This window comes from Pelodiscus sinensis, chromosome 7 (genome assembly GCF_049634645.1).
Source record: "Pelodiscus sinensis isolate JC-2024 chromosome 7, ASM4963464v1, whole genome shotgun sequence".
Taxonomy (NCBI): domain Eukaryota; kingdom Metazoa; phylum Chordata; order Testudines; family Trionychidae; genus Pelodiscus; species Pelodiscus sinensis.
In genome coordinates, this window is record NC_134717.1 from 62,047,656 (window position 1) to 62,065,687 (window position 18,032).

Sequence of the window (18,032 nt, forward strand, 5' to 3'; positions counted from 1 at the left end):
ACACCCCTCCTGAGGCCGGCTGGAAGGGTTCCCAGGGGTCTTGCCTGCCCATGGACTAGCATGGGGCTGTCCTGTCGCACTGTTTAGACGCTCTGGGCTCCTGTTTTACAGGTGAATCCAGACTTTGCTTTGAAGACTCCCCTCCCCCATCATCCAACTGGGGTTTCTCTCCCTCCACCTTTCTTACCTTTGCTGCTGGCAGCACCCTGCCCTTTGCAGACCCGGGCTGGGGATTGCAGCAGGGCAGGGCTGGGGCACTAGCCGGGGCTCAGCTGAAGACAGGGGCAAGCTCCATGAGTAGTAAGCACCCCCAGTCCCTTTCCTGCCCCCCAACTCGCCCCAGATCCGACCCGGCACGTTACCGTGTGCAGGCTGCCGCCACCGCTGCTGTTGCTCGGATCTCGTCTGGCTGGCCGGCGAGCCGGTCCTAGGGGGAGGAGTAAAATAGGGTTTGTCACATGCTGCCGATTAGCCACGCAGCAGCTGCCGCGGAGTCCGGCCCCTGGTCAGTTTCGGTCCGGCGGCGGGGGGACCCTGGGCGGCGGCGGCGGGGGGCAAGAGGCAGGCACCAGGGGACCCAATGCAACGCTGGGGCCAGGCCGGGGGAGGACGAGGTGGTCTCGGCACACTTGGAAAGGCGCAGCAAACTCCAAGCAAGGCGGCAAGGTTTCGTGAGCACGGAAGAGAGCCGGGATTTCAGCCCTGGGGCCTGGAAGCAGGTGATCGTGTACCAGAGAAATAACAAAAATAAAAAAAAAAAACTATGAAAAAAATCCAACCCCCCAACCACATCCCCCTGGTCATCTCCAGCAAATCAGCACTGTGCAGGGGGTCAGACTAGATCAGTGTTTCCCAAATGGTTTTCCGGGGAACCCTGGGGTTCCGTGAGAAAGTTCCATTACAATAACATGTTGTTATTAAAATAATAATAAATATTAAGAATTTTATTGAAACTAGTTTTCATTGGTGTTGATCTCATGACCTTGCTTAGCATTTGTTGTTTATTATCCTTATTTATTTGTGATCGACTTTTTCAGCTCCATATATAAGACTGCTATTAGGGGTTCCACAAAATTCTTTTGAGTTTAAAAAGGTTCTGTGGCCAAATAAAATTGGGAAACACTGGACTAGATGATCATAATGGTCCCTTCTGACCTTAAAGTCGATGAGTCTATGAGCGTTGATTAAGGCTTTGAGAGAAAAAATAAAAATAAAAACATAAACAAAAGGTCAAGTGGAAGCCAGTGCATCCCGTGGGGGCTTTGGGCAGGGGCCAAACAAGTTGTTTGTTTAGTTTAGAAAAGAGAAGATTGAGGGGGACATGATAGCAGTTTTCTGGTTTCTAAAAGGGTGTCATAAGGAGGAGGGAGAAAACTTGTTCATCTTGGCCTCTGAGGATAGAACAAGAAGCAATGGGCTTAAACTGCAGCAAGGGAGGTTTAGGTTGGACATTAGGAAAAAGTACCTAACTGTCAGGGTAGTTAAACACTGGAATAAATTGCCAAGGGAGGTTGTGGAGTCCCCATCTGTGGAGATATTTAAGAGTGGGTTAGATAAATGTCTACCAGGGATGGTCTAGACGGTATTTGGTCCTGCCACGAGGGCAGGGGACTGGACTCGATGACCTCTGGAGGTCCCTTCCAGTCCTAGTATTCTATGATTCTATGATTCCTTCTGTTCCCTGATGGTGAGGAAAGGGACCAGCCAGCAATGTCCCCGTATGAATCTGGGGGGAGCTTCAGTCCCCCGTGCATCCTGAAGGGTGGGAGAGGAGGGGGTTGAAAGGTCGGGGCTGTGGCAGTCCCAGATGGGGGTGGGGGGGAGGCACGCTCCCAAATAGCCCTTTTAACTTGCCTGGTTTGATGAGAAGCCATCAAATGATTTTAGGAATCATTAAAAAAGAGATAGAGAATAAAAAAGAAAATATTTTATTGCCTCTGTATAAATCCCTGGAACACCCACATCTTGAATACTGTACAAATGTGGCTGCCTCATCTCAAAAAAGATATCTTGGCATCGGAAAAGGTTCCAAAAAGGGCAACAAAAACACCCCTTGTCCTGGCACAGCCCAACACTGGCCTTGCTTTAAGTCATGACAAGAGGGATCTGCCTGCCGAATTTGGTGGTCCTACCATTTCGGAGGAGTTCTTGCACAAACAGACATAGAAACAGACTTGCAAGTTGCCATAGTTGAGCAAAAACACTTCCAAACCCAAACCAACCAAACAAAACCTGCAGCGTGAAACCACCGAGCTAGAATTCGTATGCAAAATTGACACCGTCAGAATGCGTCTGAATAGGGACTGGGAATAGCTCACTCATTACAATATGTAAATTTTCCCTTTAGCTATTCCCACCCTCTTATCGCCCTGATTGAATTAGCCTCATTAGCACTGATGTAACCCATCCAATTTCTGTCGTTCTGTATATACTCCTGCCATCTGATTCTTTCGCTTCATGCCTCTGATGAAGTGGGTTCTAGCCCGTGAAAGCGTTTGCCCTAAAAAATAGGTTTCTCTTTAAGGTGCCACCAGACTCCTGGTTGTTTCTGCTGAAACAGACCAAAGTGGCTAATTAACCTCTATGAAAGTGGTTATAGGAGGTCACATTTGTTCTGTTGATTTAGAGCAAGTTTTCATTGCCTTCTCGGCACCTTGTTTGTTTCACAGGCATGATTCAAATCATGCCTCCTCTGATCACATTCCCTTTGGTTCTAGAGTGTTACGTAAGCAGAAACAGTGTCAGCCGTTCTGCTCAAATCGGAAAAGAGCCCCAGGCCTATTCATTACCAAGCTGAGACACATCATCTGACATGGTTTTCCTGCCATGATTTTGCAGTTAGAAACAGTGCCCGCTACAGTCGGAAAAGTGGTGCTCGAAGAGGCGTAGGCAGGGGAACTGGGATCCGGAGTGTTACAGCCAGACGCCTGCGAACGCTCCCTGCTGGTTCGAACGCTGAGCGATGTTCGCTACGCCACAGCCAGATGTACCCCGTGGAAAATCTGGGTTGTGGCTTCCACAGCAATGCCCCTGCCCCCCGCCCTCTAGCACAATTAGAGAGAAAAACGAAGCTGCATGAAGGAACAAAGGATGTAATCAACAGAGACAGAGCAGTGCCCTGTTATGTAACTGGAGTCTAGGGCCAGCTCCTGTTCCCACTGAAACTGGTGGGACAAACGGGGGTGACTTTCAGAGACGCAGGCTGGGACACAGAGCTCGGAGTGGCTCTGCAGCCTCTGGCCCACGAAGCGGGGTTGGTTGGAGGCGCAGAAGCCAGCCCCGTAGAGGGAGACGTGCTGGGCATTCACGGCCTAAGGGCCAAACCTGCCCCTCGCTGTGACCCCCATGCCCTGAGTCGCAAAGCCCCACCCCCACCTTTGGCCCTGCCGCCCCTGTTACGCCGGAGGAGCGGGACTGTGGGTGTAAAACTACGTGGGCAGGGACCCCTGACTGCTTGCAAGCCCAATGCTGCCCTTTTAGGGTCGTTTTCTGTCTGCAGTGGGTATAATTCAAGCTGGCAGATGGTGAAAATGGTTGTAATTTTACCTGAAAGGGAATGAACAGGAAGGAGGGGGGCAGGGAGTGTTGTAGTAACGAGATCTTCATTAAGCATGCTGTGTGGCCCCAGCAGTACCACGCAGAGGTGCCAGAGTTTATGCACAGGCAGCCTGTTCCCAACAGCTCCCTGAATTAGGGCTCTTAGGCCAGGTCTACACTGGACCCGGCAGCTCAGCTTAAGGAATGCAACTCCACCTCTGTAGAACGCATACCTGGAGTCGGCTTACTTTAAGCCGAGTTTAGCGGCATCCCCACGACGGGAGGCCAGTGGGAGCAAACGTTCCTGTCAGCTTCCCTTCCTCCTTGCAGACGCAGAAGTACTGGACGATGGTGGAGGCACCCTCTGACTTTGATTTAGCAAGTCTTAACTAGACCTGCTAAATCAAACTCCGGAAGATCAATCTCGGCAGTAGTGATCTTCTGTTGAATGTAGACAAATCTTAGGGCTGGTTTACATAGGGAACTTACATTGGCATAGCTACCCCCCACGAATCCCACCCCTGGGAGAGAGACACAGCTATGCCAATCTCACCCCGGGGGGTAGAATTCTTCCTTCAACCTAACTTCTGCCTTTCGGGGAGGTGGGTTTCCTGCACGCAGAGCATTCGCCATCACAGAGGAACAAAATGTGCAGCTCACCCACATAGGGAGCCCATCGCATGAGCCAGCCCAAACCGCTCCCGGCAAGGGCATGGGAGGAGAGACTAACTGGTGTCCCGACACGTGCGGGCCGTGGCTGATTGATCTGGTCACTCATGACTTTCCATTCGGCTGGCTGCACTTTGAAAGGGCACCAAACAAGGGGCATGTTTTCCTTGGGGGGTTACCAGCAGGAGCAGCTTTCCCCCGACCTACTGGATTGGCGAAGGCAGCGCGTGTCCGGAGCACAGACGAAGGGGGAAACTGGCATACGCAGTGCAGAATCACAGCACACTGGACCCAGAAGGGACCTTGAGGGAGCAAGTCCAGTCCCCTGCCCTCGTGGCAGGACCCAGCACCATCTAAATCATAGGATCCCAGGGCTGGAAGAGACCTCAGGACGGCATCGAGTCCAGCTCCCTGCCCAAGGCAGGACCAACCCCAACTCCATCATCCCAGCCAAGGCTTTGTCAAGCTAAGACTTAAAAACCTCTAGGGATGGAGATTCCACCCCCTCCCTAGGGAACCCAGCCCAGTGCTTCACCCCCTCCTAGTGACAGAGTGGGGGAGGTCTAGGTTGGATAGTAGGAAAAATGAATATCTAACCTAGATCATCCCTGACAGGTGTCTGTCCAACCTGCTCTTAGATCTCTCCAGTGATGGAGATTCCACAACCCCCCTAGGAACTTATTCCAGTGTTTCACCCCCCTGCACAGTGAGGAAGTGTGGCACAGCATGTGGGGAAAGGAAAGGAAACAGCCAGGGGGGATGTCCTCTCTCTCCCGATTCAAATCGCGTCTTGCTTAACGCAGCTGGAGCAACCTTCTCTCCTACACCCACGTCAGTAGAATGAGCCGAGGAAAGTCAATTTCACGCTCGCTGCGGTGCCAGGAAGCCCGTCGGTGGCATGCGAGAGCCAGGAAGCATTTACACCTTGTTCCAGTAGCATAAAGGGTCTGAGAAGCCGCCTGCTTATCAATCTGCTCATGTCATGTGCCAGGCTAGCTACTTCGTGAGCTGTGGCTGGAGGCCAGCCTGGGAGCTGGGCATTTTCCATGCTCTGCCCTTGCTCTGCTCCGTCTCTCTTTGGCCTGTCTGTGTCTGCCTCTTAGCTATAGAATGGGGCGCACACTGGCTCGCCGGCATGTTACAAGCATTGATTCATACATTTGGAGGGGGCTCTGAAGAGGTAGGCTGGGATGCAAAGGGGCAGTAGGGACATAGGCCTTTGACTCTCACTGGCTGGAAGTGGCACTTGAAAAATGCCACCCAGCAAGTGCCAAATACTAAAGATTTATATCCAAGTTGCAGGCTGGCTGGACCCGAAGGGAAGGAGGGGGAGGGCTCTTCTAGGGATGCACAGGAAATAAAGCCGCAGCCTTCAACATGCGTGACTCAAAATATGAGCAGGAGATTCGCTAGGATGATAAATGTGCCAGAGATAAGGGGGGGAGGGCAGAAAGAGAAATGGTTGTGGGGAAGCGTGCCACGGGCAGACCTGTTTTTAAAGTGGTGCCTTGATTCATTAGGGGAAAGTGGCGTTTCCCGTCTGCCAAGGGCCATGTGCCAAGGGTCTAGCCAGGTCCCCCTGCAACATGCTCAAAAGAGGGAGGTCCCTCTATCGTCGTTCTTTCATTGCTGATGGCAAGCTGCAGCGCCACCCGTCTGCAGTCACTTGGTGGGCACATGTAAACGTGAGTGGTAAACACGGCCGGGGAACCCTTTCTCATCGGGTTTCTTGCAGCGCCCCAAATTCCCAGCGGCTTCCTGCTGGTAGGATGGCTGAGGAGCTCGGCTATGACTATTCATCCAGAAATATAATTTATGCCATCATGTGCCAACAGTGACGATCTGCTATGTATATTGGACAGACTTCTCAGACACTTCGCCAAAGAATTAACGCCCACAAATCCGACATCAGACATCTACACAAGGAAAAACCAGTTGCTTTTCATTTCAGCCTACCTGGACATAATCTTAACGACATTACTACATGCATCTTACTTCAAAGAGACTTTAATGCCAGATTACAGAGGGAAACTGCCGAACTTTCTTTCATGCTTAAATTTGACACTTTACAAATGGGCCTTAACAAAGATGCTAATTACCTTACCCATTACAAAGATAGCTTCCCACTTATCACCCCGGATTAGCCATTCATTGACTCAAATAGCTATTCCCCCGCAGACCCCCTCCACACCTTCTGTACTAAATCTGATTTGTCAGTTTAATAGTATGTTCACTTTTTTCATTATATCCCTTTGGTATATATGGTCGTGCCAATGCTCATCCAGAATTTGATCTGAGGAAGTGGGTCTGGCCCACGAAAGCTCATCACCTAATAAACCATCTTGTTAGTCTTTAATGTGCTACATAGTTTTGCCTTTTGTTTTGGCTATGACTGGTTGTCATGTGCCACCTGGTGGACGTTCGCCTGCACTGCAGGGCTAGAGCCGCCCAGCAACTCAACACAGTCGAATGAGCAAGTCGAATGAGCAAGTTGCAGTGTCCCAGCCCAGTGGAGCTAGAAAGCTGGTTTCTCGCACCAACAGACACAGCCTGTAGGATGGTTCAGGGGGACCGCTCCAAGCCCCATGCTTTGGGAGGCCTGGCGACGGCCCCCTCAACCGTCCTATGGACGGGACGGTTCCCCATGTTAGCTGCAGGCCCCAGAGCAGCCTGGGGGATTACTTAGTGCAGGGCAGCAGGGGTTGGGCTCCCCCACCCTCACCGTGGCTTGGGGAGCGGGCCGGGTTCGGGACACTCCGCTTTCCCTGACTTACATGAGTGTGTGGGGGGGAGGGCCCGAACCCTGCTGCCACCCCTCACCAGGACACTAGTAATCCCCCAGGTCCTGTCTCTCAGAGGAGGAGGTTTTGAGGAAGGGGGGCAGGAAGGAGCAGAGCAGGGGCAGGAAGAGGTGGGGCAGGGGAGCAGCCTAAGGCACAGCCCCGGGCCCTGTGCTCCCCACCCCAGGGGCAGCCCTGCCAACAGAATTTGGTCCAATAAAAATATTGTCTCTCCCAGCTTATCTTGGTCGGTGGACTCATGCAAGTCTGAGATAAACTGAAAAGACCCCCCTGCTCCCTCCCCTCAGCGCAGCAGCTGTTACACAATACAACCAAGGATGTTTTCACCAATTTGCAGCGGAGGGTACCGGAGGCAGAGAGCAGAGCTCAGCGTTGCTGTGTTTCTAGGCCCCCATCCAAGCAGGCAGAGAAAAAAGTCCCTCCCCCCCCACCTGACGAAGGGGTAAAGTTGCTCAATAGAACCAGACAGCTCCTATTGCTGTACACCCCAGCTCCCACTGAGGGCCCTGATGCAGTCTCTGGAACTTGGCCTTCTCCAGTGCCTGATCCAAACCCCAGCGGAGTCCGTGGGAGTTGTTGGGTCATCCGGTGGTGTCTTGGAAAGACATAAATCGCTACAGCTCACTTCCCTTACGGCTAGATCCTCACAAGCCCTACGCTGACAGCATGCAGCTGTGAACTTTTTGCTCCTCAGGGAGAAAAAGTTAACCCTCTCCGTGCTAATTCCTAAGTGTATTTTATACAGTCGTGCTCATCATTTGTATTCTCCTGACTTCTGGCAAGCAGCCCTCCCACAGAACTGCTCAGCTGCATGACATATTGCGGCCAAACCCCCCCTCTTCTTGGGACACACACACACACACACACACACACACACACACACACACACCAACCATCTTCAGCTGCAGCACTACAAACGGTGCAAAGGCATAGCAGTGTTTGCTAAACTGTTAACACTCCCCTCCCCAAAAAAGTGTCCATGTTTCAATCCGAAGTGACTTCGCCTGGAAATTTCCTTCAGCTGCGTTAAGAAGTGGAAACATGAAAAAATGTGGACGTTGAAAGGTAACACTTTGTGCTGGGCCCAACGAAATGAGTGTTTCGATCCAACACAATGGGTTTTTTTTTAATTGCTAGCAAACCAACAAAAAGTAAGCCAGTTATTTGCCCAGCTCCAGTCAGGCGAATGTTTCGAAGCATGAGATCTCAGTTAAGAAAGGGAGAACGTAGGTTTTCCTGCATTTACATAAGAACATAAGCAAAGCCACACTGGGTCAGACCAAAGGTCCATCCAGCCAAGTGTCCCCTCTGCCGAAAGTGGCCAATGCCAGATGCCCCAGAGGGAGGGAACACAACAGGTAATCCTCACGTGATCCCGCCCCTGTCCCCACTTTCCGAGAAAGAGAGGCTAGGTGCACCATCCCTACCCATCCTGGCTAATAGCCATTGATGGACCTAACCTCCATGGATCTATCTAGCTCTTTTTTGAACCCTGTTAAAGTTCTAGCCCTTTCCACATCCTCTGGCAAGGAGTTCCACAGGTTGACTGTACACATTTCAAGGACAAGGCTAATGAAATCACTTTTTGATTTCACTGCTCATTAAAGAAATCCTCCAAATAACTCTGCATACATGTTGTTAACATGGGCATTACAGCTATGCAAAATAATTGAATTTATCCGGCCCCTGCAACTCAGGAATTCTCTCACCCCCAGCACTGGGGAACTGGTGCTCCAGCCCTGCGGTCCCCTTTTGCTCACGCCCTGCACCCCCACTTTGCTCTGACCTGGTCACAATGGAGCTTTTGAACTGTTTCCAAAATTACTTTTGTTATCTGAAGAGTTACAGAAAAATCTAGAAAATAAAGTTAAAATCCAAAATACTTTGACCCAAAATGGTGTGGTTTTTTTTTAAAGCAACTGACTCATTTGGACATAGCTTTAACCAGTGGGTTAACTAAACGGCAATGCTCATTTATTAAAAAGCTCCATGGGTAGACCAACTCTCTTTGGACTTGTGCCTTCCATGTTGCAACAGGGAACATAGGCAGAGGAAGACTGAACAGAGCCCAGCTAAACACAGCCTGGACTGTCAGCAATAAGAAAAAGTCATGTCTTACCATGCCCAGTAAAACATGTTGTTAAAAGGATGAAATCCAGCCGGAACAAGGTGCTAAATTGTGTTCAATAACATATTATTTTTTTTGTCCACACTGGGAAAATCAGCGAGCTGTTAAAAATGTTCTCGTTAGTTTGCTTAATTAAGAATCCTGTCCATATACAGAGTTGAAACATCTCAAATGAAACCAGTGTCGCATGTCTCGTGTATGGGGCTTGCATCCGATATACTGAACTACACACCTGTGTTTAGACATATGAGGATGCTCCGAATTAGCTGAGCTAGCCAGGTATATGGCAAGTCACACCCAGTCATTGGAAATATGAACACACTCCAGTGTGAGTTAAGGGCATCTAAAATGATTAGGGGTTTGGAACAAGTCCCATATAAAGAGAGGCTAAAGCAACTGGGACTTTTCAGTTTGGAAAAGAGGAGACTGAGGGGGAGGGATATGATAGAGGTCTATAAAATCATAAGTGGTGTGGAGAGGGTGAATAAAGAAAAGTGATTCATTAGTTCCCATAATATAAGGACTAGAGGACATCAAATGAAATTAATGGGTAGCGGGTTTAAAACTAATAAGCAAAAGTTCTTCTTCACGCAGTGCATAGTCAACCTGTGGAACTCCTTGCCAGAGGAGGCTGTGAAGGCTAGGACTATAACAGAGTTTAAAGAGAAGCTAGATAAATTCATGCAGGTTAGGTCCATAAAAGGCTATTAGCCAAGGGATAGAAATGGTGTCCCTGGCCTCTGTTTGTCAGAGGCTGGAGAGGGATGGCAGGAGACAAATTGCTTGATCATTGTCTTCAGTCCACCCCCTCCGGGGCGCTTGGTGCTGGCCACTGTCGGCAGACAGGCTACTGGGCTAGATGGACCTTTGGTCTGACCCGGTATGGCCATTTTTATGTTCTTATGTTCTTATGAGTTGTATTGTAGTTTGAAAACAAAACCTTCCAAATGCTGAGCTTAGATGCATCACACAATGTCAATCAATACAGGAAGTAGCATGTGGCACATATTAGAATTCGTGATAAAGTACTGCTCCTTTCCTCCCCAAACCGTGCCAAAGTCTAGAGGGACGTAGGAAGTGGAGTAGCACACCCTTGCATTAGCACACTGGGTTTAAGCAACAGTCCAGCAAAGTATTTAAGCACATGCTTAACTTAAAGCACATGAGTAGTCTCATTGAAGCCAAAATTAGACATGTACTTAAGTGAGCTGCAGGATTGGGGCTTTGCTGAATGAAGTTTCACCTCAAAAAAGATCTCTTAGCACTGGAAAAAGTTCAGAAAAGGGCAACAAAAATGATTAGGGGGTTGGAACAGCTCCATATGAAGAGAGATTAAAAAGACTGAGACTTTTCTGCTTCGAAAAGAGGAGACTAAGGGGCAATATGATAGAGGTCTGTAAAATCATGATGGGGTAGAGAAAGTGAATAAAGAAAAGTTATTTACTTGTTCCCATAACATAAGAACTAGGGGGTCACCAAATTAAATGAATAGGTAGCAGGTTTAAAACAAACAAAAGGAAGTACTTCTTCATTCAATGCATAGTCAACTTGTGGAACTCCTTGCAGGAGGATGTTGTGAAGATTAGGACTTTAACAGGGTTCAAAAAAGAGCTAGGTAAATTCATAAAGGATGAGTCCATCAATGGCTATGAGCCAGGATGGGTAGGAATTGTGTCCCTAGCCTCTGTTTATCAGAGGCTGGGAATGGATGACAGGGGGAGGGATCACTTGATGAATCTGTTCATTCTCTCTGAGGCACCTGGCACTGGCCACTGTGGGCAGACAGGACACTGGGCTGTATGGACCTTTGGTCTGACCCAGTACGGCCGTTCTTATCTTGTTCTTAAGAGATCTCAGTGTAATGAACTTGCAATGGGAGGTATCTTTTGGAGTGGTGATAGCGGGGGAAAAAAAGGCTACTGGCTAGATTTGAGCTTCCTCAGAGCAGCAATTACTCCTCAAGCAGGACAAAAGGTGAGGTGGTGGGACTTTCCAGCCCTACCGAAGCAAGACTGTCACTTTAATGGGGGTGGGTTGGTTAAAACAAAAATACTGGACCTTTTTTGGGTTACACGTTGTGCTGCTCGTCCACAAAGCCGTTCCAGGCCACGCTCTTGCCAGCGACTGGCCATGGGTCATGTTCTCGGCCGGCAAGTCAAAACATGGGAAAGCAACAAACAGAACTTTGCAAGATTCCTTGTCTAAATGCACCTTTTGGAAGGTGCGCCCGCTCCCTTGGGAGCCATTGCAGTGTGCCTTCCCCCTCCCCGGCGCCTCTGCTGCTAAAGAAGAAAAATAGAAGCTGTTTGCAAGCGAGGTTAGCGAAGGCAAGTCGGCGTGTTTCTCCCAGGGTGAAGTTTCCTGGCCTTTCTTTTTTGGTTTGTTTCTTAAGCATCAAGGAGATTCATTTCGTGCTCAGGGCATCCCGGGGTTGCAAAGACACATTCCGTGAAAACAAGGGTGCCTTTTAAAATCTGTTCAAAGTACCCAAATAAAGCTGTGGATTCCCAGAGATTCCCCCTAAATCTGGGCTCCGTCTGCAGAGGTGCGGCAGGGGCAGGCGAGACAGATCGGATGCGACATTTCTCCTGCAGCTCGGTGCCCCTTGAAACCAACGTGTGTGAGAAACACCAAAGCAGGAGACGGGTGCAGGAAAATAGCTCCCTGGGGGCTGGGAGCGGGTAGTCGGGCTCGTGCCTCCGCACAAGGTGGAGCAGCCTTCAGGCTGTTCGAAGAGACCGTGGTGTGTTACAAGCCTCAGCGGTGACCCCACTCGGGGGAGACTGAATCCATCTGTGCTTCCGTCACGTCCTCTTTTCCTGGCTGGATCAGGATGCATGGCTAAGCTGTGTGAGCAGATGTTCTCTGCAGAGATTTGTGTTTCTGCAGAGCGGCAAGGAGGACATTAGTGGCATGTTCCTAGAGGAGACAGAGCAATTGAAACATGAAGGGGACGGGTGGAGGGAACACGCTGCTGAGAGCTGGGTACACGCTGTACTTTGTACATTATTGCACGTCCCCGCTGGCTGACAGGAACGGATACGGCCAGTTGTTTCTCTTCTGGAGTTAAGAGGAGCTCACGTTACCGACGCAGCTATATTATTGCTGTTCAGTCAGATGCCTCCGCGCCTTGGAGATCATTTAACTTCCTCAAAAGACAGGTTGCTTTTGGACTGTGTGAATCAGAGTGCGGTGGGTGGGTGAGGTGCACGCTCCCTTATATCCACCTAATAAATGGTGATAGAGATGCAGCCGTGTTAGTCTGGTGTAGCTGAAACAAAAGACAGGACTATGCAGCACTTTAAAGACTAACAAGATGGTTTACTAGGTGATGAGCTTCCGTGGGCCAGACCCACTTCCTCAGATCAAATAGTGGAAGAAAATTGGCACGACCATTTTATAATAAATGGTGACACTCTGAACTCAGTGTGAAGGGGGGGGGGGAGAGCTAGGAGCACTTCCTGTCAGGTGAGCTCATGTTACAGTATCCCTCAGACCTGAGCGCGCGTAAGGTCCCAGGCGGCCATGCCAAAGCATTTCCGGTTTACTTGGGTTGCTGTAGCACTAAGATTACCTGTCATGCTAGGGACTATACAAATAGGATAAGATGGTCCTTGCTCCGGAGACCTTACAAATAGTTAAGACAGACAATTGGTAGCAGAAAATGAGTCCTTGTGGAGAGCTCTCTGAAAACAGGCACTCCTGGGCAGCCGCAGTCAAAAAAGCAGAGTGTGAGGAATCATTAAGAAAGGGACGGAGAATACGACAGAGAACATCTTATAGCCGCTGTATAAAACCATGCAGGCAGGGGCTTGCGCTCAGCCAGCTGTAAGGAGAACACAGCCCTGGGGTGGGAATGCTCACTCAAATTGTTTAGCCCTACAAGATAATTAACTGTTGATATGTAAACACAGCTCATGCCCGGATGGGGAAGGAAGCCGGGGCGTGGCTATGTAAATCCAATTCAGCCAGGGCTGTAGGATGGGGGGTGGCTGGAATGGAATGTGGAGAATTGTAACTAATTTGGCTGGTGAGGGGGCACAAATCATACTCCCCCTAAATGTGGGAACTGTAAATGATGACAGCAGTGCTTGCAGGAGAGACACCATCATGGTAAGGGGGCTCAGATAAACAAGCCTTCCCCTTCCAGTGCTGAGTCAACTGAGTGGGGGCGGGGGAAAGGGCTTGAGCCAGCCTGCTTCGTGCCCGCCAGGTGTGAGCTGTAAGACTGGTTCAACCCCCCTCTTTATCCCCACCCCCACCCATCCTAAGCATAAACCTAAAGCAGACTCCATCAGGAGTCTATTTGGGTGTGTCTACACTTGCACCCCATTTTGAAATAGGGATGCAAATGAAGACATTCAAAATTGCAAATGAAGCCGGGTTTTAAATATCCTGTGCTTCATTTGCATACGCACCTTATGGCGCTATTTCGAAATAACAGATGCTGTTAAGACCCTTCTCTTGAAATAACTCTTATTCCTCATGCAATGAAGTTTGCCAGTTATTTCGAGAGAAGGGTTTTCTCTACAAATAACCGCATCTTAACAGTGTCTATTATTTCGAAATAACGCCATAACGTGAATATGCAAATGAAGCACGGGATATTTAAATCCCGGCTTCATTTGCAATTTCGAATGTCTTAATTTGCATCCCTATTTTGAAAGAGGGTGCAAGTGTAGACAGACCCTTTGTTATTCCAGTGGAAGCTGGAATCTTTTGGCCAGCCTAGGTGATGGCTAAGAGTTGAAATTGCTAAGAGCTGAAATCACTGGTTTGGCCTGGAGCCAGACCCATTGCGACTGGTGGGCAGCCAGTAGGAGCAGCAGCTGGTGAGAGCACAGCAGGTGGGGCAGCTGGAGGAGCAAGCAGGCCCAATGAGTGGAGTCAGCAAGGTGGTGCGTCGGGGTCCGCACTGACGACGGAGCTGTAAGTGAGGCGTTTGAAGTGGGGTACGGAGAAAGTTTGGGTAAGTGAATGGGATTCTGACATTGTTGGACCAGTGAGCCTGAGGGGCAAAGGACATTGCTCAATCCATCTGAGGTGGGACGGTTATTCGTGGGGGATTATGAACTCTGTTCCTGGTATTTTCCCGAGCTAATACCGTGTGACCTCTATTCCTCTTTCATTACAAGTTTCTTTCCTACTCCCAGACTCTGTGCTTGCAAGGGGGAAAGCGTTGCCTCCCAGAGGTGCCCAGGGTGTGTGAATTTCCCAGGCTACTGGGTGGGGGCTCGAGCCGGTTCTGTGTGAGATGGATGAAAAGAGACCCCTAGATATTGAACCCAGCCCTGGCTGCTGCTGGCACTACCTGGCAGAAGAGTTACACATGGTACGCCCACATCTTGAATACTTCGTACAGATATCTTGTCATTGGAAAAGGCTCAGAAAAGGGCAACAAAACTGATTAAGGGTTTGGAACAGGTGCCTAATGAAGGAAGATTAAAAAGACTGGGACTTTTCATCTTAGAAAAGAAGAGATTAAGGGAGGATAGGATAGAGGTCTATCAAATCATGGCTAGTGTGGAGAAAGTGAATAAGGAAAACTTATTGACTTGTTCCCATAACATAAGAAGGGGGTCACCAAATGAAATGAACAGGTAGCAGGTTTAAAACAAACCAAAGGAAGTTTTTCTTCACTCAGTGCACTGTCAACCTGTGGAACTCCTTGTGGGAGGATGTTGTGAAGACCAGGATTTTAACAGGGTTCAGAAAACAGCTAGATAGATTCATGGAGGAGAGGTCCATCAATACTTATGAGACAGGAGGGGTAGGAATGGTGTCCCTAACCTCTGTCAGAAGCTGGAAATGGGTGACAGGGGAGGGATCACGTGAAGATTACCTGTTCTGCTTACTCCCTCTGGAATTCCTGGCATTGGCTACTGTTAGAAGGATACTGGGCTGGATGGACCTTTGGTCTGACTCAGTCTGGCCATTCTTATGTTCTTAAGTAAGAGGTACGAGATATGAGCAGAGCGATAATTATTAATGTCATGTTGGTGAGACGAAGTGGGTTTTACCCATGAAAGCTTATGCCCTAATACATCTCTTAGTCTCTAAGGTGCCAGAGGGACTCCTCGTTTTGTTGTTGTTGTTGCAGATACAGACTCACACGGCTACCTCTCTGAGATACGTTAGCTACAGTTCTTGTGTTTTGCTTACTATTAAGTAGAGTAAGGCACCATTTTTCAGCCTGCCCAAAATGCAGAGTTGGGTAACACGAAACTCTTGGTGCATTTGACCCTGGTCATTTTGGCCATTTGCAAGGAAGTGGTGCTGGTGGAGTTGCTACCACTTCCCATTTTGCCTCTGTGCCTTTTTACCCAGCTATTACAGCTCACACCTGAGATGGGGGAAACCCAGGCTCACATCCCATCCTCTGCAACAGAACCCCCCCCCCCCCCCCCCCGATTTCTGATTCCCCAGAAGTTTGGACATTTTTCAGATTCAGTTCAACCCACTCCGAATACTTTGATTGTTCAAAATTGCCACCAAAACAAAAAATCAGATACCCCCTCCCCCTCTAATATTAAGTGTGCTGGAGAAAGGAGTGGGTGGGAGATGAGACAAGAGGGCCTTGAAGGGACATGTTTGACAGGGTTAGCAGCCTTACAGATGCAACTCGTTCAGTTCACACCCTGACCAGTCAGCTTGAGAAATGCCTACGTCACCATGACGGAAGGTGCTGCTCATGGCTTGAACCTTCCATCCAACATCAGTCCTGGGTGGAGTTAGTGCTGCCCCAGCCACCCCAGAGCGAGCGTGAAACAGATTGCAGGAACTCTGCTCCTGGAAGAGCATTTACCTTGTACCAGGACTACAAGAGGTTTGGGAGGATGAGGTTTGGGCTTGATTTTAAAAATGAAGAGAGATTGTTGGCTCTTTTGATGCCATTGTGACGCCCCCATCGTCTCTCTGCCAAGCAATAGCAGATCTCTGGTGCCAGGCAGGTTGGCTCTCCAGAGGAGGAGACATGGCGTCTGGCTATAGTCTAAGTGTCACTAAGTCAGACCACACGGGGGCAATCCCTTGTTTCAAAGATCTCGGCCCACAGTAACCCCCAACTTCAGGAAAGCCAGTCAAGAATGGTGCATCGATTGTCTCTCATCAGAGCCCAAAGCAGAGCTCAGGACTGAGGAGCTCCAGTCCCCCTGCTGCCCCCCCCGAGAAAAATCTCCTAGCCTGCCCCCCCGGGCTCTGGTGTGTGAGGGGGATGTGGGGAGGGTCTTTCTCCTTCTCAGTCAGGGGCTACGTCAGTGAAGGGTTGGGTTTTTTTTTTGCTTCCCATTTGTGTGCAGCTCCGGACTGATTTTTCTGTGGGTCAGTGGCCCCCGGCCCAAAATAGCCCCCCAGCCCTGTCGTAGGAGGGGCACGCAGCTGCTAAGGCCCTGCAGAGGGGCCCCGGCATGCCACTTCACTGGCCTCAGAGCGAGGCTTGAAGTTCAGCTAGAAAACAAGCAGATGGAGGCCATCTGGAGAGTGGTAGCTCACCGGGGGGCAGTCGGCGTTAACGTGTTGGAACTTTGCTCTGGCCATCTGGTGCCCGAGGGGGAGACTGAGAGGAGCGGCTCAGTCTGGCAGGTCCAGGGTGCATGTGGGTCCCTGGGAGCATGACCGGAACACACGCACAGGCCAGCATGACTCATGGCGGGAGAGGAGAGAAAAGCGGCTGCTACAAATGGAGGAGCATCCACGGCTGGGGAAACAGTTACCCCAGAGTGCCAGGAAAGTATCGGGGGAGCAGGCAGGTGGCGGGAGCTGGGGCAAGAGAGCTTGTAGGTCGGGGCAGGGGCATATCACCCATCGCCTTCCTTCACTGTTAGAGCCCCTCTTGACTGCAGCAAATGGCATTACTAGAAGCAGCACCTCAGAGCAATGCTGTGGCCAGGAGAGAGCGTGGCCCGTGGCCGCCCGGCCTCGCCCTCCTTGGAGACACCACGGCTGCATGGTGACAGCACAGGCATCTGTGGGCGCAGCTTTGAAGTCCCGGCTCCTTTGGGAGAAGGCGGGGGGAGAGCAGGCAGCACGTTCACAGCTGACGGGCTGCTGACATCACAGCATGTATTTCTCTAGATTAGCCCCGCCCCCCCGGGCACCGGCCTCCCCCGCGTGCAGTTCACCGATATTGCTGAGGGCTACTGTTGAAGGTTGCACCGCTCTAATCCAGAACTCGCTCGTCTGGAAACAACCGTCGTTCGGAATGAGTTGAGTGAGCCGGACATCCACGTTTCATGGGTGTGGCCAAGGTTCCTGCGCTCCCATGAAGTGTGTTTACAGCTCTCGGTATTCAGCTCTGATTTACCCCTAAATGGCCTCTCACAGCCCAGAAAGCAGTGGAAGTGTTGGTAAGGCTGCTAGACAACATTGGCCTCCCGTGGTCTGGAATATTCTCTCATTCGGAGCTGGTCACTTTTCAAGGGTGCCGGACTAGAAAGGTCCAACCTGTACTTACTCGCTTTGTCGTCAAATGGCTCTCCCATCTACTTCCCCCCCGTCTCCATGTGGATACTCTTTCCATCTCTTTTCCCTATTTATTTCCTTGTCCTTACCTTCCCGCCCCGCAGAAAAAACGAGTTAATAAGCAAACATGTATCACATTTTAGCAATGCATGATTTAACAGCAATTCAAGCTGATCTACCACCAAGCAGCAACCCACCAACAAGCTTTAAAAAGGCTACAAATCCTCTTCTCTCCCTGACCATTCAGTTCCTCTTCCCCAGCGGTGTTTCCTCTAATATTTCCCATCCATGTGTGGAATAAATTTATTTATGTGCACCGAGGCATGTCCATGTGCACCACCCCTAGAAACAAAAACCTACCTATGGGTGCTCTGCTAATCAGCTGGGCAGCATTTGACGCTCTCCTGAGTGGCTGCACAAGCTCCCAGTGTACAGGG

The 18,032-nt window shown here is 50.0% G+C and overlaps 1 protein-coding gene across 8 annotated transcripts in view; it reads right to left on the reverse strand.

Moving 5' to 3' along the window:
* Window positions 1–724, reverse strand: part of MLPH (melanophilin) — a 61,065-nt gene extending 60,341 nt beyond the window's left edge. For 2 of the 8 annotated variants that reach the window (XM_075934038.1, XM_075934031.1), the window contains exon 1: window positions 363–722. The gene's annotated coding sequence lies outside the window, so the exon portion shown is untranslated. Of the gene's footprint in view, window positions 1–187; window positions 341–362 lie in introns of those variants that run through there. The other 6 variants (XM_075934034.1, XM_075934033.1, XM_075934037.1 and 3 more) reach the window with 6 other exon arrangements.
* Window positions 725–18,032: the final 17,308 nt, after the last annotated feature.